Consider the following 24,237-nt stretch of genomic DNA (forward strand, 5'->3'; position numbering starts at 1 on the left):
TTCTTTCCATTTCCTTATTAAACAACCCAGTGGTGAGTCCTCTGGGATTTCAATCCCTGCCGAGGACGTTTTAAACCCTTTAAATGGCATCTTTTACCACTTTATATCCTTTACCACCTTATATCCTGCTAGCAGGTATTGATCCTACTCAACTTTCGTCGAGATTTACGGTCAATTTTTTTCCACCAACCTGGGACGTCCAAGCCCAACCATGCGGATCGTAGGTCCGTCTTAATCGGCAGGCGTCTAAAATCCTTTAAGAATAAAGCACCTTTTGGGCTTACCTCGTAGTTGTCCGACAGGCGCGGGGTCGGGCACGGGTTGATGTCTCCCCAGAAATCACCTGGTGCCGGCGTGGAGTAGATCACCTCGCGAACCGCCCCAGCAACCTTCGGAGTCCTGCTGCGGTCGCCAGAAAACTGTTGCCCAACGAAGAGAAACACAAACTACAAAGTAGTTTATGCGGTGCTTTATTCGGGCCCGGGGACCCGGGGACTAGCGTCTCAAATCAGAATCCCACCGACCCTCATTTTCTTATAGGTTTTATACTATTTCTTACAGATTACATCATCAACGTATGTGCTATACATGACATTTCAGTTTAACATTAATTTTCTAATTTCTATAGACTATATCCCTTTCCCACAACACTTGCTTCCCTATCTCTATTTACACAAAGGCTCCCACCATAAATTCTATTCTTCTTTGACCACCGTGAGCACCTAACCGCGACGTCTTGGTCCGTTCCTCATGCTTCGTTTGTCAGCACATTCTTTCCTTGTACTTCTCCTAGCAACATGGCTAATTTCCAACAACCTCACTCAGGGTGCTGACCCACTGTTTAGGTTCGATGATGCTGGTTACCCATAGACAATCTTCAGATCCTCCTGTCCCTTGGCAGACCCAACAATTGCCAAGGTTAAAGGTTTTTGCTGCTGCTTCTCCTAGGACTAAAAAAACAATTCTCCCACCTCTGGCCCAAACCTAACTTACAATATAAAGGTAAGATTATTAAGAAAAGCATTCTAATGGTGTAATCTAATTTCCTTATCTAATTCTCACATTGTCTTCCGCACCACCTGTGGTGAGTGAAGGCACAGAGACAACATAAGGAAAACAATGACAGCTAGGATTAGCCCCCCAATAACTGGAGGTCTGAAAGGAGGGATGCCCATACAGACTATTTCAGCAGACAGTCTGTGAGTAGGCACACGGGGCTTCCCCCAATGTTGATGCACTGGCTACTGCTCCGGTGCACTCCTGTGAAGTACCAGTCATGGCCTCCCGTCCTTCTCTTCCAGCTGAGATGTCCAAATCTCTGGGTCTTCAGAGACCTTGACCAGAGTGTGATGGATCCACCCATGTTCAGCTGTCTTGATGGCTGTTTCTGTGGTCAGTTACATTTGGAAAGGTCCATGCCACTTTGCCACTAGTGGTGCTTCTTTCTACTCCTTAACTAGGACCCAGTCTCCTGGATGGATATTATGAACAGCAAAGTCCAAAGGTAGGGTCTGTGCCAGCCGAGTTTCCTGTCAAATAGATTTCACAAGAGACAGTATGTTACCCACATATTGTTTTAAATATACATCACTTATTTCTACCCCCAGACTAGGCTGAGAATTACAAGGGTAAGGAATTCCAAACATCAATTCAAACAGAGATAATTGAATATCTCCTCTTGGTCTGGACCTTATTCTTGCTAAAGCCAGTGGCAAGAACCGTATCCATGGCATCTTAGTTTCTATCAACAGCTTCAGAAGGTGTTTCTTTATTTCTCCATTCATTCTTTCAACCCGGCCCAAGCTCTGGGGGTGCCAGGGGTTATGGAGGTTCCATTGTATTCCTAAAGCAGTCATAACTCCTTGAAGAATTTTTCCTGAAAAAATGAGTTCCCCTATCTGAGTTTATTGCTTCCACAATCCCATGTCTTGGAATTTTTTGTTCTAAAAATACTTTAATAAATGATCCTGTAGTTGCTGAAATGGCAGGAAATGCTTCTGGCCACCCTGTTAGCTAACATACTATTACCAGAAGATATCTAAACCTTGCCACTCGGGGCATTTTGATAAAATCCACCTGGTATCTTTGGAAGGGACATACAGCCCAAGACCTCCCTCCCCTGGCAATTTTCTTTGCAACCCTGTTATTGGCTTTAGCACAAACCAAACAACCTTCAATAGTTCGCTTTGCCAAAGTAAAAAGACCCACAGCAGCATACATTTTGAGGAATGCTTCTGCCAGTCCTTGAGAGCCCCAATGGCTCCCTTCATTGAGTCATTTTAATATCTGTAAGGCCAGAGCTTTTGGTATCCACTGCTTACCATCACTTGTAAACCAATTATCCCTTATTTCATTTGCCCCACTCTTAATTATCTCAAGCTCCTCTGGTGGAAAAGACAGTTTCTCTGGCAGTGGTGGGGTTACTGGGAGCAAGGGGAAGATCTTAGAGATTTCTGGCAACAATGCAGCTTTCTGAGAATCTTCATCAGCCAGTCAGTTATCTATTGCCTCCTCTGAGCACCCTGCCTGGTGTCCCCCAACGTGTATTATTGCCACCCTGTTTGGTAAATTCACCACCTCCAATAGGCGAGAAATTAGGCTCTCATGAGCTAATGTTTTCCCCCTGCAGGTTAATAAACCTCTTTCTTCCCATAATTTCCCAAATGCGTGTATCACCCTATATGCATATTTAGAATCCATAAAAATAGTCACTATCTTGTCCCAATATAATTCACAGGCTTTCACAAGCGCATATAGCTCCGCTGTCTGAGCTGACCATGTAGGCAGCAACCTCCCCCTTCCTTTAATTCCCTTCCATTAATGATAGAGTATCCTGTAAATAGTTTCCCTTCTACCATCCTTGAAGACCCATCAATAAACACATTTTCTCCCTGAGTCTGGGGGGTGTCTCATAAATCTTCCCTAGCCTGGTTCTGGAGATCTATCACTTGAATGCAGTCATGGGTTTCATCCTGGACCCCCTCTTCAGGGCCATTCAGACAGAAGGCTGGGTTAAACCCTTCTCCACTTTTCAAGTCTAAGTCCTCCTGTCCCATTAAACAAGATTCATACTGTAATAACCAAGCACTGGTCATCCACTTAGAGGCTCTTTCAGTTAACAAAGCTTTAACTTGATTTGAAACTTTATCAATCAAATATCCTCCTGTTGTCAGTTTTTGGGCTTCAGTTACCATCAAAGCTGTGGCTGCACAGTTCTGCAGACCATGAGGCCAGCCTCTGGCCACAGGGTCTAACAGCTTAGAAAAATAAGCAACAGGCCGCTGTGTTTCCCCACGTTCTTGTACCAAAATTCCTTTAGCATAGCCCTATTTAACATTTGCATATAACTCTAATTCCTTTCTGTGTCCGGAAGAGCTAAGACTGGGCCATTAATCAATTTGTCTCTTAATTTCCTAATGCTTCACTCTATTTCTGCTGTCCATACTACAACATTAGGACTGCCTTGGGTTAAAAAGTCATATAAAGGTCTGGCTAAAACAGAAAAATCTTCAATCCATGCTTTGCAGTACTCCAACCAACCCTAAAAACTGCTGTACCTCCTTCTCCTTCTTTGTCTGGAGTAATGGTACTTATAAAATTTCTGGTATTCTTTCTGAATCAATACACTGTAACCCTCCAGTCAAAATGTGTCCCAAATATTTAACCTTTTTCTCTACCAACTGTGCCTTCTTTTCAGACAGTCTAAGCCCCTTTTTAGCAAGAAAATTAAGCAGCTGTACAGTAGCCTCTTCAACCACCTTTTCTTGTTCCCCTGATCAAAGCAAATCATCCACATACTGCAACAACCTGAGGGTGGAGTAAACTGTCTTAATATTTTCTACAAGGCTTGCCCAAACAAAACCAGTAACTCTGTATATCCCTGCTGGAGGACTGTCCATGTCAATTGCTGTTTTACCATTTTCCCTTCTTCTTCCTATTCCCACTCAAAGGCAAAATACTATTTACTGTCCTTGGTAATCGGACGCCCCCAGAAAGCATCCTTCAAATCCAGTACTGAATAATACTGATGTGAAGAAGGGATTTGATTCAGGATGGTATAGGGATCTGGAACTGTGGGATGCCTTGGTTTGACAATTTCATTTAATATTCTTAAATCCTACATAATTCTGTAGGCTCCATCTGGTTTCTTAATTGGCAGGATATGAGTGCTATAGGGAGACCCATGGCTCTAAAAGACCTGCTTTTAGCAGGGATTCAATGACAGGCTTTAACCTCTTCTTTCCCTCACTTGAAAGAGGGTATTGCTTTTTAGACACCACTTGTCCTGGTTGCTTCAAAGTAATTTGGAGAGACTATGTCTAATTTTCTGTATTTCCCTGGGACTGTCCACACATGTGGGTTTATTTCAGCATAAGCCTTCTCAGATGTTCACACAAAGTTACCACATCACTAGCCTCTGTATCATTTTTCACAATACTAATTTGCATTCCCACTTTAGCCATCAAATCTCTTCCCAGTAAATTACATTCACAATTAGGAACAAACAGGAATTCATGCATTTCAAACCTATCCCCCACATTTACTAACAGCAACTGAATAAAATGCACTTGCTCATTCTTTCCACTCACCCCTTTAATAATCAAAGATCTTTTAGACAATTTCACCCCCTTAGGTATAAAATTCAGTGTGGATTGAGAGGCCCCTGTGTCTACCAGGAAACACACCTTTTCTCAATCTGGACCCACACCTTTTCTCAATCTGGACTGTGTCCGGTTGTGTCCCCGCTCCGGGTGGGAGCTGACCCCCAGCTAGCTCGGGTCAACACAGACACAAAGTTTCCAGTTCGTTTTGGCTTCTCGGCTTAGCAGCTGGACCCAAAGGTGACAGTCAACAGCAGCAGAAGAGAAAAGGCTGGCTCTCAGCTTAGCAGGTTAAAAGATGTTTATTAGCAGAGATCTCCAAGCTCCGAGGCGAGCGGCTGAGAGCTTCCAGGCTGAGAACCCAGCGGCTGAGAGAGCCTCTTCCTCCCTCCTACCCCCTATAAGAGGGGGAGGGTCCCAGGGAGGATACAACAAGACAACAAATCAGGGGATTCAGGGGGTAACAAGGTGTGCCCACCCCTAAGCTTCAGACCACTAAAATCCAGAGCCAAAGGAATTTCCCCCAGGCTACCTATCACCTGAAGCCCTCTCCCGGAGATTTCACAATCCGGGAGGGACCCCGGGAGTGATAGATAGACAAGCTGCCCCAGAGAGGGGGGTTGGGGCAGAGGGGATGTTACATGTCATGTGAGGTATGGGATGATTGACACAAAACACCTTATTATACAGACAACACAAAAGGGATACAGAATTGGGGATACAGTGAAACGAACCATAACATAAACTTCTTACAAAAATCTAATAAAACAGTTCTGCACTACCACATCTCCCCCTTTTTTGTTTTAATGACAGGAGGAGGGCTGGAACGGAGGAGGATGATATTCGAAGTCCGGGTAACTCTCGGTGAGCCACTCTGGCTGAGTGGGCCACTCCATCTGAGGTTCATCCTCTGGGTGTCTTTTGTCTTCTGGGTCTTCCTCCAGTTCCACTTCTTCCTCCCATCCAGGCACGGATGATACAGCAACATGGTTCACAGAGGGGGCATGTGTGGTGCTAGAAATTAATCTACTTAACATTTTTTTGATGATACCAAATCCAATTAAAATTAACAGAATAACAAACAAAAATAACAAAACTGATTTCAAAATTGAACCCACCCAGCCCGAAATTCCCCAGTCCCCAAACAATCCATTCAGCCAGTCACCAGTCTCTCTCTTGATGTCATTCACCATGTCTCAGATATTCTGGATGGCTTTGTGGACATCTTCAGCCTTTGTTGACAGATTGAAACAGCACAACCCCTCAAACTCCTCACACCGATGTCCATGGAGGAGGAGGAGGTAGTCGATGGCTGCCCTGTTTTGCAGCGTTGCCTGCCTTGTCACTTCCTCGTCTGATAGGAGGCCGGCCAGCACATTGGAAGTTAAATTTGCTTGTTTTGCTACCCAACACTCCAGGTGAGCTAGCTCACCCAGAGCCTTTGCAATCGATACCCAGGGTAGAAAGACTGTGACTGCCACTCCCTTTACTTTTGACCAATGTATAATTTCTGAGTCACAGTTGGCATTGAGTGAGGTCAGATCTCTCTTTTGTACCTTTATTCTGGTGGAATTCTTCTGCTGCCAATTCATGAGAGTGGTCTTGTTGGGGGAAAATAAGCCCAACCGGCCAAAAGTACATGGTCCTCCTACAAGGCGAGGGGGGATGCCTGCCCATACTCTATCCCCACAAATTAAGAATACACCTTTAGGAAGGGTCAGGGGTTTCTCATCAGCAGTCGAGGCCATCTCCACATGGGCGATTCGGCTGCACCATATTTTTGCTGTGTAGACGTCCTTGGTCTGATAGACAAACTGATAGGATCTCTCCTGACCCTGAGGGGGGGTAAACATAAAATGAACACAAAAGGAAGCATTTGAGGAGCCTAAAATTTCTAACTCATTGAGAGGGAAACTTAAGGTTGAGAGGGTGGATATGTATTTTTTCCACAACAGGAATGGATTTTTAACAGGGAATGTGATTTCCACATCTAGAAAGGAATCAGGTGGGGATATCTGGGATACAGATTGACCTTTAGAGCTACCCTCTCTATTGGCCTGCTCTGTGATCTCCAAGAGCCTGGCGGGTAACTCCTTGGGCCCATATGGGATCCCCACAAGGCAGGTCATGAGTGGATTGTCTGCTAACGTGGCTGAGAGGCAAATGTGGTCCTGCCTCATTGCCCTGGCGAGAGTTGCCCAAACGTTGGCTTTGGGCTGGGGCACCAACCACCCGGAGACAGGTGCAGTGAGACTGGCAAGCAGGAGGACACCAAGGAGCAGGTGAAACTTCCTCAGCACAGGGGATTGGCGCTGGACAGGTTCCATCGGGACTAGAAGAACTAAAACAAACAATCAGCATTCGAGCAGGGGTCATTCAGGAAAGCGAAACCATCCGGGGAAAAATTTTCCCTCCTTTTCCTCCTAAAAGCTGCACGAGTAACCTGTGGCAGTTTCTTTTTCTCCCCCGAGACCTTTGGGACATAGGGCCTCACCCATTTTGACGGTAACCATCTCGGCCCCGTGGGGGTGGACACGCAAGCGTACCCACGGCCCCACGTGACTAAATCATGAGGTCCCTCTGTCCTTCCAGTCTCAGGGTCCCGGACTGTCACCGAGACACACAAAGCAATCACACGCAGACAAGAGATTTTCGCAGAGGTTCCTCTGATCCAGCTCCCAGCTGAAAGAGCGGAGAGAAGAGACCCCTTTGTTTATTCTTTTACTTTCTTTTACTTGTTTATTCTTTATACATTTGTGGGTCTAGCAGAAGATTGGCTTTTTTGGGGTTTCCACCCCTCAGCCTCAGTGGCCAGACAAATTGTCAGTTACAATTGTTTTCAGGTTAGAAATATGCAAACAAAGGACAAAGAATGAAAAACAAAGGATTTGTTTATATTACTTCTGTGGGAAAGGTAGAAGAACTGCTCTAATATTCTACAGTAACTAAAAGATCTGACTCCATTTATGAAAATCAAAAGGCTAATAAAAAACTCAGAAAAACCAGGGTAACATCTCACCCTTTTAACTTTAAAAAAAGAAAAAACAGAAAAAGAAAAATGAACAAATTTACAAAGGGAATATATACAAGTTCAATCACTGTCTGTGGAGGAATCATCAGAGTGATCACTCGAGGATTCATCCACTTGGTGGCTTTCAAGTTGATCACAGCTTCCACCTTGCCTGTCAGCTGAATTCTGCCTCTGTGGTCGCAGGTCAGGACGGACACACTTTGAAGGTAGCCAGCGTGTCCCAGTGTCCGTGGACACACACGCATACCCTCGCCCCATAGCGATTAGGTCAAAGGGTCCTTCCCATTGCTTGGTGACTAAATTTCGGACCCGTACCTTTGCTCGAGGCTGTTGCTCATCATCCGAAGCCTGCAACGAGAGATGATGGTTCAAAATGACAGGATTATTTGAGTTCTGCGGCACCGTAAGGTGATTGATGGTGTACAAAGCCTTTGCCAACCGACTGTTTGGGGTTTCACCCTGCATTCCCCGTTTCTGCTACTGAAGAACACGCTTGAGTGTACCATGATTGTGTTCTACAATCGCCTGTCCCGTCGGAGAATGAGGGATGCCAAAGTTATGTGACACACCCCATGACTGTAGGAACTGCCGTACCTGCTGCGAGGCATAAGCAGGACCATTGTCGGTTTTCACAGCAGAAGGTATGCCAAGAACGGCAAAGGCCTGCCTCTAGTGGGCAATGACATCACGGGCTTTCTCTCCTGTGTGAGCAGAAGCCCACATCGCAGAGGAGAACGTGTCCACCGTGACATGCACATACTTGAGCTGGCCAAACTCGGCGACCTGGGTAACATCGGTCTGCCAAAGCTCCAAGGCTTTAAGGCCTCTGGGGTTAACCCCTGCCGGCAATGGCGCACCAAGGGCGTGACAGTCATCACATGACTCGACAATTTCACAAGCCTCAGTGGCCGTCAGCTGGAACTGCTTCTGCAGCGTATGCACATTTTGGTGGAAAAACCCATGCGATGCCTTGGCCTGCGCGAGCACGTCAGGCTGAGGTGCTACCCACGCTGGGTTAGCCAACTTGTCAGCCCTTGCGTTACTTTCCGCTACAAATCCTGGCAAGTTAGTGTGACTCCGTACATGCAGAACGTAGTATGGATGAACTCTGGCCTGAATTGCACACCACAGGGCCTTGAGTAAATCAAACAAGGCAGGGTTACTGACCTCCTTCAAAACTGAACAACTCAATCGCTGTGCGATGTCGGCAACATAGGCAGAGTCCGTGATCAAATTGAAAGGTTCCTGGGAAAATTTCTCAAATGCCATGACAGCAGCCTTTAGTTCAACCAGTTGGGCTGACCCATCCTCATGGCCTTCCAAAACCTGCCACTCAGATCCATCCTGCCAGGTAACAATGGCTTTTCCTGTTTTCCCCGAACCGTCAGTGAAGACGGTGGGACCTTGCACTGGCTCTTGGCTACTTTTGGGTCGTAGAGAAAATTGAGTATTTTTGGCCACTTGCAATAGCTTGTGGCTAGGCAGATGATAAGTGATCTGCCCTGAAAAACCCTCGAGAGCACTTTGCAGCGAAACATTGTTCGCATAGCTCCAATCAAATTCCTCCCTCTGAACCGGGAGTATGATCTTTGAGGGATCTGCGCCCATCAATTGCAAACAGCGTTGCCGGCACCTGATTATCAAGCGTGCAATCAATTCAAACAGCGCTGTCACCGTCTTATGCGGCTGATGAGGCAGGAAGACCCATTCCAAGACGTGCAGAGGATCAGTCCAATCATCATTCCATTGGCCGATGATACCTGTAGGATGTAAATCAGGAGTGGTGACGAACACAGTGACATCAATGGAAGGTTCAATGCGGTACACCTGGCAAGCCGAAACAACTTGCTGAACCTCCTCCAGCACTTTTCGTGCCTCAGGGGTCAATTCACGATGTGACTTTAAATCAGTGTCCCCTTTCAACAATTCAAATAAGGAAGACAGTTGTGCTGTGGTCAGTCCCAAGTAAGGACGTAACCAAGTGATAACACCTACCAGCTTCTGAGCATCATTCAGTGTCTTCACCGATTGCACAAATTGCACCTCCTGGTGACGGATTGTCCGTTCCAGAATTTTGACTCCCAAATATTTCCAGGGAGGTTGTTGTTGTACCTTTTCTGGAGCCACCTGCAGTCCATGTGAATGCAGAGCATTCAACAACTGAGGCTGTAGCCTCAGCAGCTCTTCCTGAGTGGGCGTAGCCACCAAAATGTCGTCCATATAATGATAGACGTGAGCATCAGGAAACCGCTTGCGAACTCCAGACAAGGCACGGGCTACATACCATTGGCATAACATTGGCGAATTCCGCATTCCTTGAGGCAAAACTCTCCATTGATACCGCTGTGCGGGCTCAGCATTATTTATTGTTGGCACCGTGAAGGCAAATTTTGGTCTGTCATCGGGATGCAGAGGGATCGTAAAAAAACAATCCTTCAGATCCACGATGAGGACCGGCCAGTCCGCAGGAAGCATGGTAGGCGATGGCATACCAGCCTGCAATGTCCCCATGCCTTCCATCACGGCATTGATCTTTCAGAGGTCTTGTAGCAACCTCCATTTCCCAGACTTCTTTTTGATACAAAAGACAGGAGTATTCCAGGGACTGGTAGATGGTTCCAAATGCCCCTGATCCAACTGCTCCTGTACAAGTTCACGAAGGGCGACTAGCTTGCCATGAGGGAGGGGCCACTGATTCTCCCAGATGGGTCTGTCCACCAGCCACCGTAAAGGAGGCGTGGGACACTCTGTGCCCTTCATCACAGTGGCCCCAATCAAAAATCCGTCCCCAGTTGCACCCCCCACGCGGCCAAAACATCCCTCCCCCAGAGGTTCTGAGCAATCTCAGTAACATGAGGCCAAATTATGGCTGTCTGTCCCTCTGGGTTCGTGATGGCCACGGGATTCCGGCTCACGTAGCATTGCTTCGTTCCTCCTAAGCCCGAGATCGATGTCTTCGCCAGGGTCAAAGGCCACTGCGGGGGCCTAGCGGCCAGGGAGAGAATGCTCACGTCAGCCCCCGTATCTAGGAGGCCACGAAGGTGAATCTCCGATGGCGTGGCACCAACCATGGACACGGTACACAGCGTCTCAGGACGGTCTTTGGTCAGGACAGCAGTCCAGTGCACTTGAGGTGGCCCTGTAGAGCCGAAGCCACCGTCTCCCCGTGACTGGTCCTCGGTCCTGGAAACAGAAGACTTAAAAGGAACAAGTTGAGCAATTTGTGTGCCTTTTGGGATAGTCAGAGGGGGGGTGGGTGTGGAGACCATTGCATGAATCTGCCCTGAAAAATCTGCATCAATCAGTCCCAGGTGCACTATGATGCCCTGAATGGTGGCACTGGACCTCCCCATCAGGAAGGCACTCATGCCATCACCCAAGGGACCAAAGGCATCCAGGGGAACCTTGTGTATTTTGTCCGAATCAATCACGACAGACTCGGCTGTGCAGACATCAACACCTGCTGAACCGCGGGTGCTGGCTGCAAGCCTGCTGAGCAGATCTCCATTGGTTGGGGCTGAGGCAGAGACATTTGTGTCTGCACGCGTCTCACCTTCGCGCTCTGCGTCGCGTTTCCCGAACTGCCCAACGGCTGACCATTCACATGCACTGTCGCCTTACACACATTTGCAGCGTGATTCGGCCTTCCACACCGTGCACAATAAAACAAGACAGCCGTAGGCTTCTGTGCCTTCCTCTGTTTCTTCCTGGCCCGAGCACCCCACTGCTGCTGTTGCACCCCTTGGGGAACAACCCAAGCAGGCTGCACAGCAGCAGCCACAGCCGGTTGCACGGCCGCAGGCACGGCCGGCTGGACCGCTGTAGCCACCGTCGGTTGGACAATCGTAGCCACAGCTGGCTGCACAGCTGTATGCACGGCGAGCACCTGTTGGCCGGAAGGGGATATCTTTGCACAGGCCCCAACCATGTCCGACATGGATGGTTCCCCGGGAAGGGCCTCAATAATCCTCTTGCAAACAGCATTACAGTTGCCCTGAGCAACAGACTGAATCATGAGCTTCCTTGCTGCCGGATCACTCACCTGCTTCTCAACCGCAGCAGTTAACCTTCCTGCAAAGCACAGGAAGGGCTCATCAACTCCCTGGACGATAGTCGCAAAGGGCTGCTGTGGAGTAGCCAGCTGTAAAGTCTGAACCAGGGCTGCCATGCCTGTCTGCTGGCACTGCTCCTGGACCAAGGGCTCATAACCAGCCTGCCCTTCGGCCCTGGTATGATTGCCTGTTCCCATTAGCATATCAATATTCACCATACGCCTAGGATCTCCTGGACCCAGTGTCGTATTCCGTTCCACCGCTCTGACTGCCAACTGAGTCCATTTATTCTCAAAGAAGTCATATTCAACCGGTGGGAAAAGGGCTCAAGCCAAGCTCCAAATGTCAAAGGGCGTCAAAAGATTGGCATTAAAAGAACGGAGAACCTGCATCACCTTGGCTGAGCCCAAACCATATTTCCCGACTGCATCACGCAGTTCTGACAAGGCCTGCCAAGCCAAGGGTTGATAGGTGTTATGAGTAGCACCCTGAAGGACAGGGAAGGCCTGAAGACCCTCAGATGAAGCAGCAGCATCTGCCCTATCCTGCCCTGTGGGCCCCACAGGGTCAGAGGCAGGCACTTGACTGGGAACCAGCTGAACATCGGACACGGCAGGTTCAGCACCAGCATCAGCATCTCCACTTAGTCCTTCAACCTTAGCCTTCACTTCGTCCCAGAACTGGCCGTGGTCTCTCGGCCTTACGGTCACCTGACAAGGGGGTAGCGTCCAAACTGTGGACGAAGAGCCAACAGCACGGGAATTTCTGCTTTTGTCAAAGACCGGCCGCATTTCGGCCGTGTCTCCGTTCGCGCTGAACTTAAACACCTCGGCGCCTGCAGCCGGCGCAACGCTAGCAGCAGGAAGCGGAGGCGGGGTCGGACCAGCCACTGGCGCCGGCCCCGCCGCATCCTCAGCGGCGCTGGAGCCCGCACCAGCTGCTGGAGACCGGTCCGACGGCTCCGTGGCGGACACGCATCCCTGCGCGCCTGAGGAGCCTGTGCTGCGTTCAGGAGGAGGCGGCGACCACGCCCCCGTGACTTGGGGTGCCGCGCCAGTCCCTGCGGGCAGATCATTAGAACTAGGGGCATCAGAGCCTCTCCCCGCCCCTCCAGCACCGCCTGCAGCCCATGGGGCTGGCGCGGGAGGCGGAGTATCCGGAACCCCCCCGAGAAGGGGTCCTGCGGGGGCCCGGGAGCTCGTGGGCCCCCCCATCCCGGAGCGGGGCGAAGCTGTCCGCCCGTGCAGGGAGGCGGCACCCACCGAGGGACTGACCGAGGCTCTGCCTTTGGCCGCATCCCCGCCCCACGCTGCCGGCAGCGCAGGGGCAGAGGCAGCCAACGCAGCCGCCTCCAGGCTCGGCCCAGGCGGCAGAGCAGGAAACTCCACACCGCCTGACCCCATCGGATACGTAACGGTCGTGCGACAAAACAGACAATGCACCGTGACCGAATCGCGGCCAAAGGACAGGGGGGCCCGCTATTCCGGGGCGCCCTCACCCACCAACGCCGGAAAGGCACGGAGAGGGGGCGGCCCCGCCCCGCTCCGGCGGCTCCGCTGCGCGGGGACCGGCGGGACCGGCTGTACCGGCCCCGGGCTCGGCAGGGCTCTGCCCCCCCTCTGCCCGAGACCAGCGCCAGAACCCGAGGTGGGGGGAACCCCCCGCGCAGGAACGGGGGAGGAAGGGGAAGAATCCACATCACAAAGCAGCTGAAATTCAGATTCCGGGTCTGACATAACGACCCCGCCCCCTCCCAGCTCTCCGTCCCGCTTCGGACTGGGGCTCTCAGCCTTTGAACTGTAAGGAGTCGACTTAAATACAGCTCTCTCAAATAATTTCAACTGCAATAAGAGTTCCGCAATGTCTTCATCGTATTCTATATCAAGAGAGTCTAACATACAGTCCCCCAGGAGGTACCACTCCCGTCGACTAAGCACAGACCTTGGCGTGGGAAAGAACCCATGCCGCCTGCCCCATGCAAATAGATCCTGTAGTCCCCCCTGGGATATCTGAGCATCCTTCCGCTCCAAGAGATCTCCCCAAAGTTCCAAAACTAAAGAATTCTCCATGATAAACACAAAACAGGGAAAAGGAGAAAGGAAGAACCTCACCACACTGTTCACCCACACTCAGGGTCACCAGATGTCACCGAGACACACAAAGAAATCACACGCAGACAAGAGATTTTCGCAGAGGTTCCTCTGATCCAGCTCCCAGCTGAAAGAGCGGAGAGAAGAGACCCCTTTGTTTATTCTTTTACTTTTTATACATTTGTGGGTCTAGCAGAAGATTGGCTTTTTTGGGGTTTCCACCCCTCAGCCTCAGTGGCCAGACAAATTGTCAGTTACAATTGTTTTCAGGTTAGAAATATGCAAACAAAGGACAAAGAATGAAAAACAAAGGATTTGTTTATATTACTTCTGTGGGAAAGGTAGAAGAACTGCTCTAATATTCTGCAGTAACTAAAAGATCTGACTCCATTTATGAAAATCAAAAGGCTAATAAAAAACTCAGAAAAACCAGGGTAACACCGGACCATGACTGGCGGCCTCTCTTTGATGTTTAGCTGAGGGTTTGCCCCGAAATGACGAACAATGGGAGGGTTTAAAAACTCAAAGGTGCTGTTTAAAAAATTCAAAGTGAATAGAGCCCTGGCCAATCGGGTCTGTGGTGTTTCTGTTTTCAACACCGGTTGTTGTTGGTTAAGGACCCTTTTGATTTCTCTGTGGGTCCTCTCCACTACAGCTTGGCCTGTTGGGGGATGAGGGATGCCGGTTTTATGACCCACTCCCCATTGTTGCAGGAAGCTGCAGAATTCCTTGGAACGGTACGCTGGGCCATTATCAGTTTTTAATTCTTTTGGGATGCCCATGAAGGAGAAAGCCTGGATGAGGTGTTTAATCGCATCCAAGGTCTTCTCCCCTGCGTGGGCAGAAGCAAAAACTGCACCGGAAAAAGTGTCCACAGACACGTGCACATATTTAGATCGGCCGAATTGGGGGATATGTGTCACGTCAGTCTGCCACAGCTCACAGCTGTTCAGACCTCTGGGGTTTACTCCTGCACTCAAGGTGGGGAGTGCATGCTGATTACATGAGGGACACATAGCCACAATTGCCTTGGCCTGTTCCCGGGTGATGTGAAACCGGCGAACAAGGCCAGGCGCGTTCTGATGATGAAGCTGATGGCTGAGCTTTGCCTGCTCAAAAATGCTTGGCAATGGGGCCATCGCTGCAGGAGCAGCAAGAGCATCAGCCCTTCTGTTCCCCTCAGCTATGAACCCCGGCAAATCGGTGTGTGATCTTGTATGCATCACAAAAAATGGCTGCTCCCTGTGGGAGACAAGCTTGACAAGCTTAGAAAGCAGCTCAAACAGTGCGGTGTTAGACACTTCCTGCAGTATTGCCTGATCTGCCCTCGATACCACCCCCGCCACATAAGCCGAGTCCGTTACTAAATTGAAGGGTTCGGGGAACCTTTCGAAAGCCCTGACAACAGCGGCCAACTCAGCAACCTGAGGTGATCCCTCCACCTCGGCAACATCTGCCTCCCACTGCTGAGTCTGAGGGTCCTTCCAAGTCATAACTGACTTGTGGGACTTTCCGGACGCGTCCGTGAAAACTGTCAGGGCCTCTAAAGGCTTCCTGCTCCGAACATCTTTCAAATTCAGTGTGAATTTGGCATCCTGATTAAAAATTTTGTGGGCTGGCCGAGGGATTGAGATTTGCCCAGTGAAGGAATCTAGAGCAAACTGCAGTGCTTCATTTTCCTGAAGCAGGTGTTCTAACATTGCCTTTGTAATCTGGCCCGATCTTAATCCAATTGGAATGTGAATGCATTCAAAATCACACCCTGCCAATTCCCTGATTTGAACTCTGGCTTTTCGGATCAGTTCAGCCACCAGTTCCTGTGGACGTGTCATTCTCTTGGACCTTTGATGGCTGAGAAAGACCCATTCTATGATTAGAAGTGGGTCCTCTCTGCCCTGGTCCTTTTTGATGTTATTTCTCCATTGGAAAATGACTCCATGGAGGTGTGGCAATTTCCCCATTATTATAAATTTGAAAGGCAGGTCTGGATCACACCTGTGAGCCTGCCGAGTGGACATGAGATGCTCTACCTTTTCCAGCGCCTCCTTCGCTTCTGGGGTTAGTTCCCTGGGAGAACTCAGCTCCTCTCCCCCTTTCAATAAATTGAAAAGAGGGGCTAGGTCCTCAGTTGTGAGGCCCAGCCAGGGTCTCACCCAATTCAATGCCCCACACAGCTGATGGACATCTGCAAGGGTCTGAATTTTGGCCTTGATTTCCAATTTTTGCGGCACAATGGTCCGCTTGCCAATTTCCAGCCCCAGGTACCTCCAAGGTGGCATCCTTTGAACCTTGTCTTCCTGCAGCTCGAACCCTGCAACAACCAATGCATTAATTGTCAGGTCAAGTGCGTGGGACAAGACATCATCGGTGGGGGCACACACAAGCACATCATCCATATAATGATGGATGATTGCTTTCTCTGCGGCTACGCGGACTGGGGACAGCAAGAAAGCCACATACCACTGGCAGATGATAGGTGACACCTTCATCCCTTGGGGAAGAACCCTCCAATGGTAGCGTTTCCTCGGGGCCTCTCGGTTAACAGTGGGAACCGAGAATGCAAAACGTGGTGCATCGTCAGGGTGTAGGGGAATATGGAAGAAACAATCTTTTATATCTATAACAGCCAATTTCCAATTTTGTGGGAGCATGGTCGGGGGTAGGCATCCCAGGTTGAAGAGAGCCCATGTCTTCTATCACGTTATTAATTTGTCTGAGATCTTGGAGGAGTCTCCACTTGTCCTTCCCCAGCTTCCGGATAACAAAAACCGGCGAATTCCAAGGGCTGGTGGTCTCTACAATGTGACCCTTAGCTAACTGCTCCTCCACGAGCTCTTTGAGCACCTTCAATTTCTGTTTTGAAAGCGGCCACTGTTCAACCCACACTGGTGCATCTGTTTTCCAATTCAGCTTGTGGGTAGGGCGCTCCTCAGCGACCGCCGCCCAAAAATCCTGTGGGGGGTCTGGGATGTCAATCGTGACTCCCCACTGGGCCATCAGGTCTCTCCCCAACAAGGGTTCCCTATAATCCAAAACAAAAGGGCGTAAACTGGCCAACTGCCCTTTTGGCCCCTTAATTTGCACCACACTCTTTGATTGTTTGGCCAATTGCATTCCCCCTATTCCTTGCACGTGTCCTGCCACGTTTTCCAAGGCCCAACGTGACGGCCAGTGCTTAGCTGGTATTACAGTCACGTTTGCGCCTGTGTCGAGCAGGCCTGTGATGTTAATGGCCTCATCACCCACCTGTAACTCACATCCCACCTGGGGTTTCACTTCTGTGATGTTGTGCACGGGACAAGCTGTTGGTATGTTGTCTTCTTCCAGGTGTTCCCAGGTGGGTATGATCTGGGCAACTATCTTCCCTTTAGGTAGGAATGTTGGTGGGTGAGTACAGCGTAGCCAGAGAACGAATTTTCCAGGATTGTTATCAAATGTTCCTGGAAGAATTTCGATCTCTTTTGGGGTGTGTTTGCAGTCCCCCACAACTATGAGCTTACCTTTGACCCTTGGCCAGGTACCCTGTTCACTGTTGTCAACTGACACAAAATTCCAGTTGTCGTCTTTCAGGTGCAAACCCTCCGTGAGCTGCAACCTGTAGGGGGTATATTTAGAATTGGTTGTCAAAATTGGTTGTGCCATGTCATGGTCCGTGTAAGTCATTTCCAGTGTGTTATGTTTGCTGCCACCCTGAATGGGGCATTGCAGCTTCTCCTTCTTTTTCCCTTGGCTCCCTTTCCCCTCCCCTCCTGCCCGGTCCACCCCATTTTTTTCCTCACGCAGGGCGGACCTGCGCTCTTTCACCAGTTTTTTTGTGAGGGTTTAAACCCTCTCCCTTTTTCCCCTTCCCCTCCCCCTTTTTTGTTTTTGAGGTCCTCTACTTCTTTCTTGAGGGGGCATTTGGAAACCCAATGCCCCAAATTCCCGCACAAAAAACACTTCTGGGAGCTTTGCGCAGAATGCTTCTTCCCGGTGTTCGGTGTTTTTCGGGAATCTTCAGTTTCCATGGCTGCAACTTGATGAGGTTTGGGCCGTGGACCTGTAGAGGAGCTCATAAAAGGCACCTTTACCTGACATACCTGAAGCATGTCTGGTAAGGTTGGTTTGGGGTGTAGGGGTAAACTTAAAATTGCAGTACGACATAAATCATTTGCATTTGAAAACGCAATCTCCGATAAAATGTGTTCCCGAGCCATTTCATTTTTGACCTGAGCTTCAATAGCTCGGGACAGCCTTTCCACAAAATCTGTGAAAGACTCACTTTGGTCCTGCCTGATTTTCGAATAAGAAATCGCAGGACCTTGTGTTTGCATGCTGAAGAATGCAGTCAGGGCTGTCTCTCTCACTACGTGGAGGCACTGGACAGGAATGACCACTTGGTCAGTGGCTTCTGCCCACTGCCCCTCCCCAGCCAGGTGGTCGAGAGTGAGAGGGATTCCCTGAGCATCAACTCTGGTGTTAACATGGTTGAGGAGCCCTGGTAAGGCCTCCTGGAGCAGCCTTTTCCAAGCTGTGACCCATAGGATGTACTCTGTTGGGTTCAGCAAGCAAGAAAACAGGTACTTTAAATCAGCAGGCACCACCTCCTCTGCAGAGAGATCTGCTCTGAGAAGCCCCCTGAAATATGGCCCATCACGGCCATATATCCTGTGAGCTTTGCAGATCTCTTTGATGGTGGCTCGGGGAAATGGGTGGTACTCTGCCCTGTTGTTACCACCGCGGGCATTGCGGAAGGTAACAGGGGCAAGGGTGGGAATGGAGCAGGAGCTGGCAGCTGTCTCTGCTCCCGTTCCCTGCTCGGGCACTTCCGGGTTTGAGGGAGCTGGGACGCCTGTGCCCTGAGGCACTTGGTTGCCTGGCAACCGAGTCCTTGCAAGGGCCGCGGCTTGCCCGGGGGGTGACATCCTCGAGGAGTGGGGGGGCGGGGGGGATCCCGGGGGAGCGGGATCGAGCCCCAGCGGAGCGGGACCGGGCTGCTCCGGGGCGGGCGGCGGCGCGGCAGCTGCGGGGGGAATGTGGTGCCGCAGTGCGCACGCGCAGCCACAGGGGGTTGGGGGGGGCAGCGCGGCCGCGGCATGCGGGGCGGGGGCGGGGCCACGCGGGTCGGGGCCGGCACCACGTGGGGCGGGGGCGGGGCCACACGGGTCGGGGCCGGCACCACGTGGGGTGGGGGCGGGGCCGCGCGGCGCAGGGCTGGGGGGGGTGGGGTCACGCGGCAGGCACCCGACGTCACAGGGGTAAGGCGGGGCAGGGAAGGGGGCGGGGCCGCGCGCTGCGGGCACCACGTCACCGGGGTAGGGAGGGGTGGGCGGCGCTGAGGGGGCGGGGGAGTCCCCCGCCATGCGGTCTCCGCCATCTTGGGAACCCCGAGAGGACCACGTGGATTTGGACCCGATTTCACCCCCCACAGAAAACCGAACGCGGCATTTTTGAACCGGGAAAAGCGGGGAGGGAGGGTTGTCCTGTGCAGCATGGCCAGTGCTGCCTGAGACTTCCCTCCTGGCCCCACCGGGCCAGCACGGGCATGGAGGCTGGGGTGCCCCGGAGGCAGAGCGGGCGGGCGGGACCCCTGCCGCTCCATCGAGAACGCTTTCCCGGGGACATGGGGACCGGGGAAAAGAGGTGGGGGGAGGAGGGGGAGAACACGTTTCTCCGTTGGGCTCTTTCGGCATTCCCTTTTGAAATTGAATTGCCGAATTTAACTTCATTGCTACAGTAAAATACTTTGTAGCCTTTTTGTCCCCAGTTTGAATCAACCTAATTAATTCCTTTTCTACAGTGCCACAGAAATGTGGGCTGCAGACTCTGTCCGGAGAGACTTGGGGAAAATGCACATGAACCCAGCGAACAAAACTTCTTAACTCGCCTTTTGAGATTTTCAATTTGGCATCGTTAACTACTGACGCATAGTTATAATACAACCTTTTCTGAGCAACCGTTAGCTTTCCACCCATGTTTCGATACTAAGTTGCTTTTGAACCCAAACCCAGATGAAAAGCACTCCCCCCCCACGGACCCCGTTCGCTCAAAATCACAGGAGGTTTAACCCTTTAGCTGCGCAGCTATTTTTGGAGGATTTTTTCCTCCCCAATAGATCCCCCTCCCTCGGGGGAACCCTAAAACCAGTAAGTATGTCCCTTTGTGGGTATACTTACCTGTTCCTGTGCCTGGGGGGTGCGTGGGTCTGGATGTTCTGCTGCAAGAAGGACTCCGGTCGGGGCTCGAAGCTCCCCTTCTTTCCCCTGGAACTTGCCTTGTTTAAAAGTCAATTTTACAGGGGTGCGTGACGCCCAGAGACTGTTCTTCGGGCTAAATCAGCCCCAGTCCGTTCGCAGGGTCCGCCTCGTCTCCGGGGGGGCCCTGCGTGGGCGCTGGACGCTCTGTCACCGTGGAGCCGTGCTCCACGTGGTCCAAGCTGCTTCTGCCGGCGTGGTGTGCCCCACGTTGGCGCGCCAATTGTGTCCGGTTGTGTCCCCGCTCTGGGTGGGAGCTGACCCCCAGCTAGCTCGGGTCAACACAGACACAAAGTTTCCAGTTTGTTTTGGCTTCTCGGCTTAGCAGCTGGACCCAAAGGTGACAGTCAACAGCAGCAGAAGAGAAAAGGCTGGCTCTCAGCTTAGCAGGTTAAAAGATGTTTATTAGCAGAGATCTCCAAGCTCCGAGGCGAGCGGCTGAGAGCTTCCAGGCTGAGAACCCAGCGGCTGAGAGAGCCTCTTCCTCCCTCCTACCCCCTATAAGCGGGGGAGGGTCCCAGGGAGGATACAACAAGACAACAAATCAGGGGATTCAGGGGGTAACAAGGTGTGCCCACCCCTAAGCTTCAGACCACTAAAATCCAGAGCCAAAGGAATTTCCCCCAGGCTACCTATCACCTGAAGCCCTCTCCCGGAGATTTCACAATCCGGGAGGGACCCCGGGAGTGATAGACAAGCTGCCCCAGAGAGGGGGGTTGGGGCAGAGGGGATGTTACATGTCATGTGAGGTATGGGATGATTGACACAAAACACCTTATTATACAGACAACACAAAAGGGATACAGAATTGGGGATACAGTGAAACGAACCATAACATAAACTTCTTACAAAAATCTAATAAAACAGTTCTGCACTACCACACTGGACCCACCTTAAAAGTTATCAAGGGCTCCAGTGTGGTTAGTCCCTGCTATAATGGGAGTCACTGACATCCCTAACAATCTATCTCCATTATCCTCTGGATTTCCTCCTACTGAGGATCCAGCTGTCTCTGCGGACAGTCCCGCTTCCAGTATCCCTCTGACCTGCAGATAGCACACTGATTCCTTCCCAACCACTGTTTGGGTTGGCTCTCCCCTGCTGAAGAGGGAATGCCTCTGCCATGTCCTTTTGGCCGACCCCATCCCCTCTGTCCCGGGGGACCCCTTGGACCCTGCGATTTATTCCACCAGGGCTGTAAAAACTCTGCTATAATCTTTGCCTTTGCCTTTTCCTCATCCCTTCTCACATATATCTCCTGTGCTTTTCTAACCAATTCATCCAGAGGCTTTTTCTGCCACTCTTCATCTTTCTGTACCCCTTTTCTTATATCAGGCCAGGATTTAGTAGCAAATTGTACCTTCAGCAATGTGTCAAAGGCTGGCCCCTCAGGATCCATTCCCCCCGTGCTTCTGCAAGGCATCCCTAATCCTCTCCAACCAATGAGAGGGGCTTTCATGCTTTTCCTGTTCTAACAACATAGCCTTAGCTATGTTGTTCATTCTGGGAGCTGCTGATTTGATTGCCCTAATCAAATAAGCACGGTAATCGCAGAGGCGAGTCAGACTGGCCTGATTATTTGGGTCCCACTGGGAGTCCACCTGGGGGGTGGCATCATCCGCTATAGGTGCGTTGGATCCAGCCCCCCCACTGCTTGTGGATGTTCATCTTCCTACAGCTGCTGAGCTTTCTGCAAAATTATTCTTTACTCTGATGCCCCAAACTAAATCCCCAAAAGAAAATCCCAGTCCTTCCATGTATAATCTGCATTTCCCAAATATTCCTCTACCTCTTCCCCCACCCCTATGGGATCATCCAAATATGGGGGTGATTCCTTTTTCAACCCTCTTATATCCTGGGTAGTAAGTGGTACAATTACAAACCCAAACCCTCACCCTTGACCCCCCAAGGGAAATTGGTGTAGTGGCATCTGGTGTACCCATCTCTTGGGTCCAGGGGGCTTTTGATGTCCTGTACTGAGTTCCCCTTCTAGTTCTAGGAGGTGATACAATGTTGTTGTGCATTATTTGGGTTTGTATTGTATTTCATTTTTATATTGGGTTTTGTAATGGTTTCTTCTGTATCCCCTGTTCCTCTGGAAAATGTATCACAAGGTTTGTCCCTGCTCCTTTTCCCCGCCTATCCTCCCACGCTGGAATGTAATCCAACTCTGTTCCACTCCCACCTTGTCCTTGATTGGGTAGTGGCTTGTCCCTGCCTCTAGCCCCTTCCCCCTGGATAAAAGCAAGGGGACCATGTAGAAAAATCTGTCTTGACTCTTGGGATGGGGACAGGGATGGGGACTGGACTGGGCTCCGAACTCTGCGGGGGCAGGACCACAGATCGAATAAAGCCGTGATTTCCCCCCGGACCAAGGGCAGACTCTTTCCTTTTTCCATCAATGGGGGCCTGCTCTCTCTAAGGGAAAAGGTTTGCAGCCTCTCTGGGATCTTTAAGGCCCTGTGGAAAAAAATCCTTCCGGCTGTGGTTTCTCTCTCAAGCTAGCCGAGGCAAAAACGGAGCCGAGGCTCCGAGAGAGAGAGAGACACGGCAGTACAATATGCTTCCCTCCTCCCCTTTCACTGTCATTGTCCTCAGGTGGGGCTGTAGGAACAGCATTTCCCTGATCCCTTTGCTCCAGAAGCTGAGAATACAGCGTGTGGATACTGAAAGCGAGAGATCAGGCAGCAACAGCAGTCTGAGCCTGTGTGTAATCAAGTCACATAACTTTCTCACACTGGCCTGAGAAATTGTGAGGAGGAATCTAAAACAATCCTAGGAAGGTGAAAAAACATTAAAGTGGAAAACCATTAGCAGATGGTGTTTTTTACTTGTTGTTTACATGTCGTTTACTTGTTAAAAAACGGTCAAGGGGTGTTGTTCTGAATGTCCATTCCTGTCTCTTTCTCGGATCTGTCTATATAAAGGGGTAGTGAAAAATAAAGATCCCTCTCTTTTGTCCTGGAGACAGGAGAGTCAATGTGTCATTATTACCACGGTTCCTAATTGATAACAACAACAGGGGACCTGCAGCTGGCCGTGAGGTCACCTGGAAAAATTGGAGGACAAGATGGGGGGAGATGCTGAAAAACATCCCATTCCTCACAGTTTTTCTCTTCCTGCCCTTTTTCTTCTTCTTCCTTCTTTCTTAACATGTAGACCTCCCCTGTTGCTTGTCTAAACCATATCAATCCACATTCTCTTTCAAGCAATCCTTTCCAATTCTCCTCTAAATACAAACACCTACTTTGACACAAACAAAGTCTATCTGTTCCATAAGGTGGCCATTTAAGCCCCTTTGGCAAATCATACTCTGGCCACACAAAATAACAACATTCTACCATTATCGCCATATTTACCTCTGGGGGAATGCATAATCTGTCCTAAGACTTCAGCATTCTCCCCAAGGGACTGTCCAAGGGTATTACAGGATCGTAATCCCTTTTGCTGGGGCCCCTTCCCAGCTTTACCTTTGCAACCCTCCATGGGTGCCCTGTTTTACCTGTGCTACCTTCGATGGGTGCCCTCCCAGGTTTACTGCCTGAAGATCCCATTTTACTCACTGGTGAGATTTTCAGTGGTACTTCCCTGTGGACTCTTCACGGACCCCCCTGGTCCGCCACTCATCTGCCTCCTGGACAGTCTCAAGAACCCAATCAATCGCCTGGTGCTTGTTGCCACCAAGGGGAGCTGACCACTGAAACTGGGTGAGGCATGCCTTCAGCTCCACTTGCTGCCTGCCACCCCTGGACAGTGGAAATATCCCAGACAAGAGCCCCCAAATTGTTAGGAAAATTAATCCACAAACACCAGAAGTTTATGTCCAAAAAGGAGAAAGGAGTCCTGTAACATTATTTGAATAAAGGGAGAGATCATGGGCATTTCCCATAGGGTGTCTCAAATTGTTAGAGGATGCAGCCTCCTATTTATCCTAATTTCTGGACTGCATTTCCCTCTTTCCCCATTGGCTGAGGTACTTGAGAGGTACAGGCCTCCCGAACCATTTAATAAAGACCCTTTTTCTAATGTGTACCCCCCTTTTCTTTTTTCTTGTGTCTCTGTTCTTTTTCTCTAAATCAAGAGATTTAGCACAGTCTTGAGTAAGTAACAGTCTGTGTCAATTAGTAGAATTCCTACGGAATTTGTGGTTCCCCCCATTGCTTCTTTCACCTCACCATATCTGGCCTTATCTACCATCAGGCCCAGTTTGTTTGTAAAGACAATTCCTCA

The sequence above is a fragment of the Hirundo rustica genome, chromosome W (genome assembly GCF_015227805.2).
Source record: "Hirundo rustica isolate bHirRus1 chromosome W, bHirRus1.pri.v3, whole genome shotgun sequence".
In the NCBI taxonomy this organism is placed as follows: domain Eukaryota; kingdom Metazoa; phylum Chordata; class Aves; order Passeriformes; family Hirundinidae; genus Hirundo; species Hirundo rustica.